Source organism: Passer montanus, unplaced genomic scaffold, assembly GCF_014805655.1.
Source record: "Passer montanus isolate IOZ18808 unplaced genomic scaffold, ASM1480565v1 scaffold74, whole genome shotgun sequence".
Lineage (NCBI taxonomy): Eukaryota > Metazoa > Chordata > Aves > Passeriformes > Passeridae > Passer > Passer montanus.
Window position 1 is genome coordinate 1,932,045 of NW_024372592.1, and position 15,394 is coordinate 1,947,438.

Sequence of the window (15,394 nt, forward strand, 5' to 3'; positions counted from 1 at the left end):
TGAAACCAGCTGGTGTTTAAGATCCCTCTCAACCCAAATAATTCTATGATTTTGTGAAATGTGAAACTTCATGCTCCAGTACTTCTAGCACATAAAGGCTTGGCTTTGCCTACAGGCCAGCACTGGAGCCCTCCTTGTCTCAGGGCTTTCTTCCTCAGACCTGCAGGAGTGCAGTCACACATGAGGGCAGGATGCTTGGATCTCTCATGTGCATTTTTACCTGAAAACATCAGCTGGAATAACTGCAGTGCTTGGGTCCCTCATGTTCATTTTTACCTGATGGTAATACCTGAAAACATCAGCTGGAATAACTGCACCGTGTCAGAGCACTGCAAAAGACAGTAGGATTCTCAAGTCACTATCATTTTAATAGACAAAAGAATGAGAGAATGTAAATATTATCATTCCTGCTGAGCAAACAGAGAGCTGGTATCACTCAGAGAGGTCAGGCAGATTAAGGAAGAAAACCCAGATCTCGTGACTCCCAAGCCAGTGTCTGAACCACACAACCACAGTTGTGTTCTCGACAGAGCTGCTCTCTCTGGGTTTTGATCAGCATACATTGCTTCCAGCAGTTACTCTGCCTGGTTTCCACATCCCTATTGAATTATTCTATAGATGATGTAAAAGGTCAGGGGGGAAAAAAACCAAAAACCACATGCAAAAGTGTTGAGAAAAATGCTACCCCTTTTCTGAAGGCTTATTGTAAAATAAATAAATAAAGTAGTATTAAAGAAGGAAAAATTACCAAGGGAGTAATAAAAAGTTAGCTTTAGGCCAGAGAAATGCTGCTTTTCATTTCTATATAGTACATGAGAATATTTTGTGGACTAACAGTGCATGAATAATGTTTTATTAAAATGTATATCTTTACAGCTTTATTTTATCAGGTCCTTCAAGGCCTGGCATAAAAAAGGTTTAACAAGTTTGACACATGCTGATTTAGCATTTACACCACAAACTGAATCTGCTTTGTGAGGGAAAATAGGCCAGCTTTCAAAATACAAACACTGTGAAGTATTCAAAGTGAAACAAAACAAAAGTGAGAAGTGGGAAGAAGGAAAAAAAGAAGAAAAATGCAAACCATGATCATTCCAAACCTGCTGTGCAAAGGTTTTAGACTGACTTTGAAAATATATCTCATTAAATGTTGTAGCACTGATGATTCCAGCATCCAAGTTTCCTAATGAAGTATGCAAATCTGGTTTGTAAGAATCAACTAAAATAGTCAGTGAGGGTTTGTTCTCTTTTATTCTTTCAAATGAGCCCAATATCTGGCTCTTCCTGAGCCACCTTAACCCTTTCAGCTACCAAACACTAAAAGAAAACATTTTTGAGAATGTAAAAGTGTTTAAAAAATTTAAATTAATGCCACATCCTCGGTTGCAGAAGGAAGTATTTTTGAAATTTCCTTGTTCAGCCTGTGTTTCCAACCTAGAAGAAAGTGCTGCAAGTCCCATTACTTAAGAGGAAATATGCTTTTTCTGTGCTAGGGTAAACTGTGACCCAGATTTCTGTGATATTGAAGTTTGTCGACCCTCAGCTAAACTCTTATCTAACATGTCTTGACTTGTAAAACGTTTTTAAGTACAATTTTTCTTTTTTTTTTTTTGCACAAAGCCTGGATAGCTCCCATATTTAACAACTTTGCATTTCCATTATTAAAATTGCCAGATGGAGACCAGTTAAAATTATATTTATTTCTGTTCCTTTGATATTTTTGCACTTCTGCTTTTCAAGTCACCAGATGGGGGTTAGCTAAATCCTCTGAGCTACTTGTTAATAAATGGACTGTAGAGACAAGAGTATAAATCTATATGCTAAACTTGCTGGAACTGCTACAGCACTACAATAGGCAAAGGATGGATAACACATCCTTTTTGTTAACAGGACACAATCTTTATAGACCTAATCAATAAACTAATTAGGATTTGAGGTGTACCCGTGCCCAGCTTCACAGTGAGGCTTTTATGCTATATTTACATTTCCTATATTTCTGCCAGGTTAGAGACAACAGAAATTTGCCTCTGTCAGGGCACATACCTGAACTTTTGTTTCTTGATATATTGAACAGCAGAGACCCACTCTACATCAGAACTTAACATATCTGTTAGAAGGAAAGATAATTTATATGAATCCACTAATATTTTCTCTGAGAAATACATTCTTATGACTTTCATTTAATCTAAACCTTATTTCTAATATTTTTTCTGACCCCTTCATGCTCTTTGTTTTAAAACTCCAAAACTTTCTAGTACCTTAAAACCCTTTTAGTACTGATCATTTCAGAGGTAACTAGAATATCTTTTAATTTGTATAGCATTTTTCCCATAATTAATTTTTTTAACTTAAGAGATTCCAAATCTACTTGGAAGGGTATAGGTGGACACAACCACTTTCTGCAGCAATCCATAAGAGGGAAGCAGTGATGGTTGTCACATTCCATTGCAATTTCCAAAATTATACTGATATAATTCATAAAGCCTCTATGTCAAAAGTTAAAATTAACAGACCTGGTGTCATCAAGTATGCATCACAGTTTTGATGAAACCAACAGTCCTTTACTTGCATGTAAGGCTTGAAATAACTTAATACAGGAATTGTGTATCAGAAATTCTACAATTTATTAGGCTGTGTGGAAAGGTCCTTTGTCATTTTAGAGTAATTTATAGTTTTAGCCAACAGTTTCTATCTTAGCTACTGCCTAGTTTATTCAACTAGAATAAATCTTTCCTTAATAGTCTTCACAGGCAATAAATATTGGGGTGTGGGAGAGAATATATTTCATGTGGGAACAGGTATGGTTAAATATTTGGTTACATTTACAGAAATTTTAAGGCATTTTTCCTCTTTTTAGCCTGTATTTAGTATGAGATAGGTCCACACATTCCTCAATAAATAGCATAGCTCCATACAACAATTACCAGTTTCTTTCCATTGTATGTTTTACTGCTGGGTAATTCAGAACCAAAATCATTGTAAGAAAAAGAATAGTTAATTGGGTAATGGGGCTAATGGAAAGTGATAACTGAGGAAGCTATGAACGTTGGAAATTTTGTAGTCTAATAATAAAAGAACAAATGTTAATTTTGACTGCTTCACAGTAATCTGCACAGAGGAAGACTTGTGTAGCAAAAGAAATCTGATCAATGAGGAAGTCATCTTGGGATTATCATACAAATTGTCAAGCTCTGCCCATCTCCTTTTTCTGGTGACACATTATCCTGCTTGTTTAGTTCCCTCTCCTATGAATTTCTATTTCAAATTTAACTTCTAAACCCTTTGTGACTATAGTACAGTGCTGTGACAACAGTAGGACACTATGAACCTTTACAGCACTTTCCAACCTATGCTGCATGTTCTGTGGCAAATTTCCCTTGATTTCAATAGCAATGGTTCTGAAACCCTATCACAGATTTAATTTAATGTCACCCTTCTCATAATATTTTTTTCTTCTTTGGTTTGACCTTCTTTTCCGTTTGGAGAGTGATAATAAGGGTTAATTGCTGCAAGTGCTCGTTGGTGTAAATCAGCTGATGGCTGCTGATGAGTGAGCTGGGGAAGGTCTGCAGAGCAAGTTGTTTTGCTTTCTTTCCAGCTCAGCATCGCGGGCGGCCCCATCCTCTCTGCAGGCTCTGCTCCCACAGAGCTGTCCAGATGGTCTGGCTCCGATTGCCTTTCCTTTCATGTAAGGTGGGGAAGTGCTGGGGAAAGTTTGTGTCTGCCTGAAATGACTCATCCCCCAGATCCCCCGGCCTCAGCTGCTGCACAATCCTCAGAAGATCCCAACATGTGCCTTACACCATTGTTTTCCCTTTTCTTCCTATTTTTTTTATAATCTCATCACCACATCTTGCTCCTTGAGCCCCGGAAGGATGCAGGGGAGCAGATGCTGCCCCCTCAATTATCTCAGTAATGTGGCAAGCTGGAGAGTGACAGGCAGGACACATCAGGATGGCTCTGGCAGGCTACAGTCACAGCACAGCAGACGTTTCAGGGATTGAGGAATGTTGGGAAAAGGCCTGATTTACAGGTTTGTGAAAGATGTAACCTGGCTAAGATGTACTGGAGCTCAGTCTCCCCCCATTCCCCACTGACAGACTGACCCTCAGCTGGTAAACCACACACACAGTGCTCATATTTCAGTCAAATCACAGCTGGAACAGCCTAGAGGATTTTAAACTAATTTGTTAGAAGGTCCAGGCAATCTAAACTCAAAATTTTACTTGCTCATCAATGAAATATATTTTCTTATTTCTCACATGAGGTAATTTCTTTCTGTATCATGAATTAAAATAAAGGGAACTTGGAATTTATATTTTAAAAATCTGATAATGTTATCTTGTTGAAACACTGCTGATTAGAATAAGCAGATTTGGTACCTGTACCCATAAACAGTTGAAAATGGCTGGAGTGGGGAAAAAAAATAAAAGGAGTGGAGAGGATTTTTGGATCATAGGATGACTGGGGTGGGAAAGGACCTCAGAAATTCTCTAGTCAAAGCCGGGACAGCCATGAGGTCGCACCAGGTTGCTCAAAAAGAGAAATCTGAAAGAAGGGTCTCTGCAAAACATAAAATATACTTGCCATAAAAGGGTACTTGAAATGGAGATAATTTGTGGAATTAATGAATGAGTGGAATAGGAAGTGCCCAGAGGCTGTGAAGATCTGTGCAGGTCAAAAAGGTCATGGACAATGGATGGCAGGAGAAGCACTAAACCCACAGCCTGCATCTGCACTGAGTGCACACCCCTCAGGGCTGTGACGTGGTGATTCAAAGGGGATTTTAGCCAAAACCAGCACACTCCACTCAACTGTTTCAAGCAGGAGACACAAATCAAACCCCAGGATGTGTTATTCCATAAGCACCAGTCAGTAACACATGGAGGTGTGATGGGAGATGGCCCCGTCCCTGGAAGTGTTCAAGGGAGGTGGGATAGGAGACTGGGCAATCTGCTGACAGGTGTCCCTGTCCAGGGTGGCAGGGTTGGCACCTTTAAGGTGATGATCTTTAAGGTCCCTTCCAACCCAGCTCATGCTAGGATTCAATTATTTCATTTCCTCAGTCAAGGCTACTGTATCCATGCACTTGGTAGCAAATAATCGATGATGATTTGTTTGGGGTTTTTAAGTTTCAAACATAAATTATATTGTGCTCAATGCAAACAAAGTCTCTCCTGGACTTCATTATGTTGGATAAAGATGGATTTGTCCCTGGACTGTGTTGCCTAAGGATGAATGATCATGACACGATTACATTCAGTACAGCAAAGTGAGTACATACCTGCTAGTCATTCACATACTGGTGCTTTCAAAGAGATAATTTTCCAAAGGAGAAGAATCCTGAATGAAACTGATTGGAAAATAGACAGTTCTTCATTCATGGTTCATTAGATTATCATAATTCCACAGTGAGGAAAGAGGATACCTTTGGCTGGAAGCTTATGCCGTCCCAGTAGTATGGACAGAAATTTTAGATAAATAGAGATAGAGCAAGAAAAAATGAGGGAGGGAAAGGAGGAATAGGCAAAAATGAAAATTTATGAAATACATCAGGTTGTAGTAGAGAAGCCAGAGGCAGAGCAGGGGGTGGCTGTCAGGACTATGACCAAGTGGAAAAAGCTGAAGGTGTGCCAGGAGCAAACAGCAGTGCTATAGCTCAGAGGACTGTGAACATTATTGCCACATACTGGTATTGTTGCTGGTAAGGCAGGAATAGTCTTTGGCTCTGGGATAGACTATCTACTTCAAAGTGATTCTTCTATCACTATTTAATTTGGGAATTCCTGCCTTTAGGACCCCTTTTCTTGTATTATTGAAAATGACATGATTTCTAAAAGTCCAATGTATTTTTCATTCACTAGGTTATTTTCTTAATTATATTTACTGGAGATAGATTCAATTGCAGTTTTGTTCACCTTCAATTTATGTTCCTATTTCTGAAGCCTTTGGCAGTCTTTCAGAAAGTGTCCATACACACTGAATTTAGTCTCTCAGCTTTAGATGATAGGTCTCAAAAATTCACATGCAATGCTTGCAGAGGGGAGAGCACCTTCCCTTTTCTCTGAGTAGACCTACAGAATAAATCCTGATCCGAAACACTTCATTGATTTGGTGAAGCTCTCCTTTCTGCCCAACTTGGTGGCTGATGAAGTTACAGCTTCTACTCCTCCAGTCTTGTGCCTGGTTTTACAGCAGAAAGATTCTGTGCTACATTAATGTTCAAGTACTGGTTTTCCATTCCAGATGTCCAAAAACTGTCCTGACATCAAGGTCAGGATAGCTTCCCATGACAATTTTGCTCACACAAGAGTTTGGAATATCAGTTTGGGTGGTTTCACAAAAATCATTTTCACCTCTGGTGGTGGGGGAGAGGGGCCAGATGGGAGATGGGGACTAGGCTTTTGTTTCAGCAAGACCTGGAAAATATTCAGCATGTACAGGTGAGGATAAAAAATGGCACTGCCTCTCCATGCTGGGCTGAACACTCAGTTAAAACAGTTTCTTTTAAAGTAGTTTCATACTTCCTTTTGTACACGATCTCTTGGTATAGGTCATCACTATTCAGAAGGAAATTTTCAGTAGCACATCAGGAGAGATGGAGGTGGGCAATAGGTTTCTCTAGATCCTGGGTGACATATATTTTGGTTTTGTATTTGAAACATTGCAGAATTATTTGCTCATATCACACGAGGATAATGAAATTTCTTTCAAATTTGTAGAAATTTAGATATCTAGAAGCATTTATTGGGAATGGATTATCTCAAATATGTAAACTGGTTTAATCTGCCCTCAAGAGGAATTTTTATTTGCCTTACCATGGCCATGGTTAAGGTAATGCCAGTTCAAAAAAGGAAGCTGGGCTGCCCCACATATGCACAGGCTGCTCAATCTGTCAGCAAAAGGGGAAATATAAGAAAAGATACAAAATTTTGGCCAAAAAATATTTGACTAATAAGAATGTAACAAATGTAACCTAGGAGTTCCTTTAAAAATACCATTCCCTTATGGCATTTCAATGGGAAAATGGCACTCAAGGCTTTGTATTTTGCATCCCTTGGCAGTCTAGGGAAGATTGTGGCTGTTCATGACCAACAGAGCACAGGTTAACTGGGTTGAACACAAGCCAATTAATATCCCAAACAGGCCTCAGCTAGATGATTGTGTTTTGGGAGAAGTGTTAGGCCCAGTGTTGTGCCAGCTTGTGATATCTATGGCAATGTGAAGCCTGAATTCACAATTGACATCACAAAATGAATGTGAATTTTAGATTCAGCATACATAATCTGAAAAGAAAGTTGCTTACTTCTTAAGGAAGTAAGCAACTTTTTTTTAAGAAAAAAAAAAAAGAAGTCTTGGGGTATTTAAAGCAGCCTGGTTAGTGACTAGACACCTCTTTCTGCAAGAGGAAAAAGCTTTTTCAAACTACTGGGTAAGGAATGATTAGCAACAGCTGGAACTTCTAATTTGAAGACAAGCAACAAACTAAAAGAGAAATATAAATTATCTGAAGAATCTACCATGAAAAGCAGCACTATCTTCCCCTCCTGGTTTCCTCATGCAGAGACTGAACTCCTTCCCAGCTGTTGAGCAACAATTTGTAGTTCAATCCTCTCAATTTCTGTCAGATGGGGGAGCAGTGAAATGTAAGATGGGAAGCTGAAAGAGGTAGAAATAGATTGGATGTTAGGTAGAAATTTTTTACAGAAAGGATGGTGAGGCCCTGGCACAGGTTGCCCAGAGAAGCTGTGGCTGCCCCATCCCTGGAAGTGTCCAAGGCCAGGTTGGATGGGGCTCTGAAAAACCTGCTCTGGTGGAAGGTTTCCTGCCCATGGCAGGTGGGGGGTGGGATAAGATGTTTTTTAATGCCTCTTCCAGCCCAAGGTATTCTATGATTTTATGATCCACTGATCTCTGCTTGCCTGATATTACAGGAACCTGTGAAATGAAGGAAGTTTCCCAAGGACACCCCATGAATCATTAGTAACAAATCCTGTACAGACTTGGGAGACTCAGCCTGTATTAGGTCTTGTGCAGCTTCCAGAGAAGTGTGGATCTGATTAGGTTGAACACCCAAATGAGGAAAGAAGGGAATTTTCCTTGCTCTCCTACAGGCCAAACTTTACGATGTGCAATTTTCAAGACTTCCAGTGTCTAGAGGGTAGTGCAATGTTCTAGAAAGCTGCTTCTATTAATCTCACTCTTTTTGCAGTCTTTATTGGTTGTATTTTGTCAGATGAAGCAATGAATGTTTATGCCCCAGGTTTAGAAAGCAATAAAAATGTTTTATTTTCAACATGGGGACCTGTGCTTCTCTTTATTGGAATCACAGCCTAGGCCCTGTCTGGGAGAAAAATCACCAACATGCTTGGGCTTGTGTAAATGAGGTCAGCAAGAGAGAGAAGTGTGGCATGAGACTTTGAGTATTTTTGAATGGAAAAAAAGTATTTCCTGTAAACAAATTATGTGTGTGACTATGACCCATTGTATATAAATAATTTAACCTGGGCTACAATAGCTATTAGTGCTTTGCAAGGTACAAGACTTTTATGAACAGATGTAGGAAGTAATGGAATCATCAACATGGGAATGAATGAATGAATGAATATATGTACGTTTACATGATGTTCCTTTTTAAAATGAGCGATCCTCAGAAAAAAAGAAAAAAAATATGGTACTGCTTTTTCAGAAATTAATGTTTCTTTAGGTAATAAATGTAGACAGCTGCATTCAATACCTAATGAAAAAAAAAAGCTTTTTCTGACTTTCCCTGAATTAGAACTTTTAGAGTGAACTTTTTCTATGGATAAGCTGTCCTTTAGAACTGAATTTAATGCCAGCCTTCTATTGATGAAGTAATACTGTTATGAAACTCTCTCCAGTACTGTTTTCACAGGGATAACGTGTTGGGTTTTTCCTCAGGAGAGCAACAGCTCATTTCAGTGCACTCTATGGTGCTTTGTTTGGATACACACACACACCTGTACATGGATTTTTGGTTGCTTGTGCCTATGCAAGCAGATAAGCACTTCTAAACAAAGGCTCCAGGGGAGTTACATGCCCAGAATCAGGACACTTAATTGGTTTTTGTGTTTATAAAAATCTCCTGCCAGCTGTTACAGCAAAAAGTTACCTTCCTGTTTTGTCAGCTCTTCCCAGCCTTTGTAATAGGAAGGGGAAATGAAACAGTTTTATTTCTAGTGAGTACAGCAAATCCTGAATCCTGAGCAGCATCAGGGTAAACTCAGGCTGTGCTGGTGCAGTTCAGACACAGGCTAAAAGGGCTCTCCTCCATGCCTTTACATGAAATATGTATGGGATTGCTCTGGCATCTGAAGCATTTTCTCCTTCCCTCCTCACATGTCATCATCTTTAGGTCAATAGCAAAGCACACAAGGGACCTTGTACCTCTCTCTCTGTTTAACAGATATAAGCTCAGTGCATAAAATAGGTGTTTGTGCTTGATACGTCACAATCATGTGCCTGAATGTACTTTAATAAATATGAATATCAGAAATGGACCATTTATTTCACCACTTTCTTAATTGAGTAATTATTCCCCTTTGCTACTTTTCCATGCTTATTTCTCTCTAGGACTTTGGAGCTTTTAAATAGTTTTCTTTCTAAGGGGTATGGTATATATCACTTATTTAAATCTTCAGGGTTCCTTACTTTGCTACAGCAACTCTTTAATTTTTGAAGTGGTAGCAGCCATCTGTCTCAACAGATCATGTTCTTTTACACTGAATGATGAACCACCATTTCAGTTGATTTATACTTAAAACAGTTTTGGAAAGGAGGGAATTTCATAAAGCTGCCAATTTCTGTGTCTTCTATTAAGTTCCTAGTGTTCTGCTCTGTGGATTGCTAGGGTGGTGTCTGTCCCTCCCAGATGGGAAAGTAGGGCACAGATAAAAAAAACAGTTTTCTCAATGTCAAGAAGACAGATAGAGGAATTAACTGAACATCTCCACCTAGTCCCTTACCAATAATTATCCTATTGCTTGAATTTCTGTGATGGATAGAAAACCAGAGGTAAATATTTGAAGAGTCTATTAAAAGACAGATATGGATGTGGAGCCACTCATTTTCTTTTGTCTCTTAGGAAATGGTTTCCTAAACATTTTACAGTATGCATTCAGCATAAATTAATTACCCTTAGATTTATTCTCCAACACTGCATGAGGTGGCACTGGGGCTGTGCAAATGCAGCTGTGGTCCGTGTGAAAACAAGGCCTTCACAACAAAGCACTTACTAAGGTCATCACCAAAGTTTTTATTTTCTGGGCTATGTTATGAAGGCAGCCTGAACAATAACCTTTTCATAAGGCTTCATAAGGACCTCTTGGTGCTCACTGTATGACCTGGCACCAAAAGAATGGAAATGAAAAGACAGACAGTGTCAGCTTAGGCTCCTCAGTCTGCTGCGGTGCTGGAACAGTTAATGGCTGCTTTTCTCCTCTCCACCAAATCTGACCCCTGACTCTGCCAAATGGAATGAAAGAAGCAGATTGGGGTGTGCAAGGAGCTCTTTTTGAACATGTCTGGCAAATACAAGGAGCTTTTCTTCTCTTTCATTCTTTCTGTTGGGTGAGGAAGGGCAAGCCCTGACTCAGACTACAGAAGTGTTCTTGCTCTGCCAGTACTGCAGAATGAAGAAACCTTCCCTCTGGCCAGTAAAGAGAAATTCAGCAAAGGATGTAAATGTTTGGTTCATATCGTGTTTAAAGTGAACTACAAACACCTTAAAAACAATTAGGCTGATGGGAGTTTGGGGATGACTGTCTCTTCAGAAGGGCTGGAAAGCATTTCTCTCATAATGAAGTATGTCGTAATAGTGATTTTCTGCTAGGTGAATAGACACAAAACACATCTTTGTTCGAGAGGCTTTTTATTGCAGCAGTTGTCATGAGCAAAACCTGAAAGTACTTGAAAATCCATTAAAAACACAATCACGAATAAAAAAAAAAATCTCTTGAAAGTTTGTCTCTGCAGACTGTAAAAGTGAGAAGTCGATAAGTATGAGACACATTTATGCAATTTAAGATTAATGATTAACTGTTAAAGTGCAGGCTTTGTACAATCAGCAAGGAAACAAAACCCTTCAATCTCTGCAGCTGCTGGATGAAGCCAACTTCTAAGTTCCAGTGTGTGATAAGATGTGCTGAATCCCAGCCCAGTTGGCCATTGACCTGCAGTGAAACAGCGACTGCTGTCTCCGGGGTGTTCTGGTTGCAGTTCCCAATTCCCAAAGAGTAATTGTCAGCTGGATTTATGCCTGCTTGTGACTGCTTTTCCTCCGGTTCTGCACAAGCGCCAGTGCATGACTTTGGGAATTATTTAGACTTGGGACTTAAAATTTCTTGTCCCCCAAATTGTGTATTTCACAAAGAAAGAATGGACTAGCTTTAAATATTCATAATAATATTTGGACTTATTTACACCAGTTCTAGGAGTAAGATCTTTAATTTTTTTTTCCATCAGAATTATTAAATTCAGCCAGAATTTTTTCACACATCCAGGCCGTGAACAGCGCTCAAGTTCCCAAGTTAAAGCAGCATCTTGCCAACTTTAAAACATTTGGCTGGTCAGCAGGAAAGAAAAAGCTGCTTGTAAAGCATTGGAATGCATTTTCAATTAGTCACTCCATTGCTTAAAAGGCGAGGCATTAGGGACTAGGAGGAGAGGCAGGGGGGTGGCAAGGCTGATGGGGAGGGACAGCATGAGACAGTCTGGAGAAGAGACTTTATCAGCCCCCAACAGCAGCCCTGAAGTTGGAGGCCACTCTTTAATAGCTGAGCTTTTGTTTAACAGCAGGCTCCCCAGGGAGAGTGAGGTTTTCCTGGTAAAAGACCAAGATTTCTTTCAAATAACCTAATATTGCTTTGTATGAAACAGCAACAGAAAATCTGTATTGGGAAGATGCTAGAAGGTTATTTATTTATCTATTATTGCCTGATAACCAGGCTGCTGGGCACCCTGACTAAAAGGCTGTGCTCTGGTAGACCTTCCTTGGCTCCTAAAATATTTTGAGTGAGATAACACCCTTGAAAGGAGATTAAATAACGAACCCAAACTGCTTACTATACTTGGTTTATTATCTTGCCCAACACTGTGAAGTTCTCAGTCCAATAGGATTCTGGTAAAGAAAGAGCTGGGGGGGGAACCTCATGACATAAAATCATCTTTCTAATGCTCAGTAGCCATAACTGCTTTTGCTTTTTTAAACGCTTTGTCCTGTACTTGACCTTCAAATGTTTGTAGCTAGCTGATCTGGAACTTTTTTGACTCCACAGCTGTCTAAACTAAGGATGATGACATTGCTTAGAGATCCTTTTGTGTATGTGTGTATACAGGAATGCTGTTTTCAAAAGTATATATATATATTTATTTTAGCATGACTCAAAATCTTGGAAAGCTTGTACTTCTTTATCATATTAACTGAGAACTGATAAGTTCTCACTGGGGAACGTGTCATGGCATGAAAGATACAAATTCCACAATAGGCTGGATTTAAGCAGGTAGAGAAATTTTTTAGGGTTGTTGCCTTCTGGCTACCAGTAATAAATTTGCTTAAGTAATATTTCACAGATGTGCTGGTGGTTTCCTGGCAAACAAGCTGAAGATCATAGGAAATTTCTTTACTCAAAGCATAAAAATAAAAGTTTTGAATACAAAGTCCTCAGCCCTAACAGATAAAAACATTTGGCTAAAAGCTGGGCTGGAGTCTGCTATCTAAGCACAAGAGTTAAAATAATTTTACAGTAAGTTTCTGTTTCTGTTTTATTTGTTTTCTCCTACTATAGCTACATGCTTTATGAAACACGTGAGGCTGTTTTGGAAAATCCATTGCCTGTCGCAAGTTCCTCTGTGCTAAACTTGATCTCGTAGTTTTATTTTTAGAAGGCTCATAGTTACTGTCCTCAGTGTTGTAGGAAAAGCTGGCAAAATGCCACCAAGGTCCTGCAAAACGGAGATATGGCTTTTGTTCCAGACACAAGAATTTGAGATTAAAAAAATAGAAATAACCACGAGAAGTGCAAAAGGGAAAGGAATAAGTATATTTACTCCTGCACTACAGTTTTCATGTGGATATGTTGGCAGAAATAATGGAGCATTTTCTGTGGGAAGACAGTGAAAAATGTATCTATGGAAAGTATAACATGTACTTGTTAGAGATACAATTCTTGAAATAGACATAGGTTGTGGAATTTTGGGATGAACAAAGTAAGACACTGAGTAAATTGGTGCAGTGGGGTATAAAGACAAAACATCTGCCTCTTTCTCACCTTGACCTGCAAGAGGATGTGACAAGGACACAAACTTGGCTTGAAAATGTGTCAGAAGAAGTCAGGGTATTTTGACTTTTGGTTTTTTTGCAAGCTAAGCTTGAAACCTTTCTTAATTTGACCCTGGTCATCAATATGTTTACACGATATAAAATATTAAGTGAGAAGTTTGCATGGGAAAATAGGTGAGCGCAGCTCTAAAACCAGCAAATGTGGCAATAGGGTAGAGTGGAAAGAGAAAAGGCAGTGTGCTGCAACCACTGATGTCCTCCTCAGGGTCAAAGAAGGGATTAACATCTATAACAGTGGTTTACAAACTATTGGGAGGAATAAAAGAGACATTGACCAACCTCTTTTTATTTGCTTTCCATGCTTAAAAAAAAAAAAAAAAGTTTCCTCAGTTCCACAAGGAAACAACTGAATTTAATTTTCCATTACAAGCATCTTGCCCACCTCCTGTAGTTAAACACATATAGGGCCCAAAGTTTCCAGAGCTGTGTAGAAGCCTTATCTCTGCAGAATTGCTCAGAGATGTGTGTGGATCAGGTGAGAAACACCCTGTGCCCCGCAGGTTTCAAGAGGAACATCTGTAAGGCCCAGCTGCCCTCCACCCTCCCGGCCCAGATCTGCAATCCCACCATCAGCTGTCTCTGATGTGTTTTTCCTCGCTACACCCCTCTGAGACAAAGCAAAGCTGTTGGAAGCATTGCCTAGGGGAGGATGTGAGATTCCAGAGTCTGAACTTGAGGTCTGACTTGATAACCTGATCAGCAGATAGGGCCCCACGGGCTGAGGGCCGGGAGCTTCACCTGGCAGGAGGTGACTCAGTGTTTCTCCTAAACGAGGGGTCAACGATGCTCTGGCCTTTCAGCAAAGAAGGCATTTTGTATCAGGGTAATTTAAAACTGGTTGTTTCTGTTTGGCCACTATCAGCTGGCTGCTGTCTGGCAGGAAAAATGGTCACATTCTCTTTTTTTTGGGCGGTGGGAAGCCTCGGTGTCACCTTCTGGCCAGGGCAAGACTGAGCTGCCTTTGTGCAGCCGGCAAGGGGGGCTCAGGCTGCTCAAACCCAGCCTCCAGCAGACCAGGGAGCCTGAAAAGGTTTAGGCACCACTCAAGTTTTCATCTCACCAAAGAAGGAGGCAGTGGAAGACTTAAAAGTTCATTATATCTTATAATATTGCTTATTATGTTCCATGAGTGTGTCTCATACTGCCAGATTTCCCAAATCTCTCTGTGACCACCATAATACTGCTTCTTTTAACATACAAGGGCTGATCTTAACTCTTTTTTTTTTTTTTTTTTTTTTTGAGAGTGAGAGAGCTGATGGCAGAGGGAAACTAGGAGCATATGCCTGTGATATAAATATCAGAGTGGAAGTATCTACCAGTTGGGGTAGTTTGGTTCTGACTGAACACTTCATAAGGTACTGTTTTGCTTTTTTCACCCATAAGAATTTTAATTCGGGAATTTCCAGAAATCCTAATGAATTGGTGGAGCTCAAGGAGAGGTTACTGTCATTTACAGTACGAATTGAAAACATTTAGAAGGAAAAAAATGCAAAAGAAATATCGAAATAGAGAAAAATCAATGTCAAAAAGTATTACAGAAACACAAAAGAAGCCAATAAACCCGATTTTCCTAAGTAAATACACACTATCAGCAGTTACACAACTTTTCAGATCACCACAGTAATCTGGAGGATGCTTTACCATTTATTTTTTAAGTAGTAAAAAAAAAGATATTGATTTAATGGAACTATACAGGCACCTTCACCCCTTTCAAACATCCAAAGGGTTACATCTGGCTTTGCATGATTAGACTTTTTATTATTCCTCCATAATAGCAGCCTTGCTTTAGATCAGTGCATTTCAAGCACAGCTTCTGTGTTTAAGTCTATCAATTCTAATAGATTTAAAGGACAGAGAGGGGGGAGAAAGATTGTTCTGTATTCCAAAGGTTGTGAACTGCTTTTAATGCGTGTGTCTGTCTCTCCATATGGGGGTGAGGGACAAGGGGAGGAGGGAAGGGTGGGAGAGGAGTTGCTTTAGAAAGTCCCTCCTTTAAAAGTGTCAAACTCCAACCTGCACAGAACAGGGAAAGGG

At 39.6% G+C, this 15,394-nt stretch overlaps 1 protein-coding gene across 1 annotated transcript in view; it reads left to right on the plus strand.

The window, feature by feature from the left end:
* Window positions 1–15,394, plus strand: part of CELF2 (CUGBP Elav-like family member 2) — a 547,089-nt gene that overhangs the window by 154,438 nt on the left and 377,257 nt on the right. The gene's annotated exons all lie outside the window — the stretch shown is intronic.